The sequence below is a fragment of the Otolemur garnettii genome, unplaced genomic scaffold (assembly GCF_000181295.1).
Source record: "Otolemur garnettii isolate 467f Iridium unplaced genomic scaffold, OtoGar3 scaffold00358, whole genome shotgun sequence".
NCBI classification, from domain to species: Eukaryota; Metazoa; Chordata; class Mammalia; order Primates; family Galagidae; genus Otolemur; species Otolemur garnettii.
Window position 1 is genome coordinate 225,671 of NW_003852753.1, and position 1,114 is coordinate 226,784.

The window sequence follows — 1,114 nt, forward strand, 5'->3', positions numbered from 1 at the left end:
ACATGAGCACCCTTACGGGGACCAAGACTTTGTCACATAACATGACAAAAATTAACCTGCATGATTCTCTACAGGGATTTCAATGTTCAACATTAAGGAATTAAATGTGGGAGACTAGAAGGCGCCTTCTCCTGTAGGGTCCGAGCAGTCTTCACTGTGTAGTAAAATATGTGACCACTGTATTATTTCTTTCTCTCGAAGATTTGTACAACCCTGTTTAGGTATTTCTCCTCTTTCCTTGTCATGTACTGGCACGAGACAGGGAGACCTCTCTCAACCCAGCTTGAGGAGGGAGAGGACCTGGGGGAAAGGTGGGAAATGAAGAGGGACACACACAGGATGAGAGAGAGGGTGGTGTGGGGAGGACTGAGCAGGTGATACTGCAGCCAGCCCGTGAACGGTGGAAACAGGTTTATTTATAGAGTATCTTAACAAAGTCATGTAAATCTTAGCACATGGGGTAGAGATCAACCTTAAAGAGGGAAACCTGTGTGTTTGCTGATAACAAGGAAAGTATGCATGGGCTACATGACCTCTGGCAGGTGGGGAGAATGTTACTGGAGGAGAAGTGGTTGAGGGTTGTTCCCTGAGCAATTCTCAGACTGTGGGACCCTGCCTGCCACAGCCCACTCCTCACATTTCCTCACAATCATTCTATGCCAAAAGCACACACGTTTACATTAGTTTACATGACACAAGAGCCTTCATAAGGAAATGAAGACCAGAAAAAAAGCAGTTGAACCTGAGTGTTTTTTATAGTAGGCTTGACAAAGAATGGAGGGAGTCATAAAGAAATAGGACAGGGCAAAGAGCATGACCTGAACTGAGGACTCGCAGCCAGGTCTGCTCAGCTCCTTCTTTGTTGCACTGTGGGAGCCAAACTAACTCCAGTCACAAGTCAAACTACCTCCTTTTGCTGTTTATTCAGAACAATAGGGTGCCGCATACCAAGGACCTTATCATACCTAGGTGTTACAGCCCACATCCTGACCCCTCCCCTTTGTCTCACTAGCCCCCTTGTGCACTCAGCCCACATCCTGACCCCCTCCCCTTTTTGCACTGGTCACTCTACTCTGCACTCGCCCCACTTGCGACCCCCTCCCCTTTTTGCACT

At 47.6% G+C, this 1,114-nt stretch overlaps 1 protein-coding gene across 1 annotated transcript in view; it reads left to right on the top strand.

The window, feature by feature from the left end:
* PDGFD (platelet derived growth factor D) overlaps positions 1 to 1,114 on the top strand; it is a 121,176-nt gene that overhangs the window by 112,433 nt on the left and 7,629 nt on the right. The gene's annotated exons all lie outside the window — the stretch shown is intronic.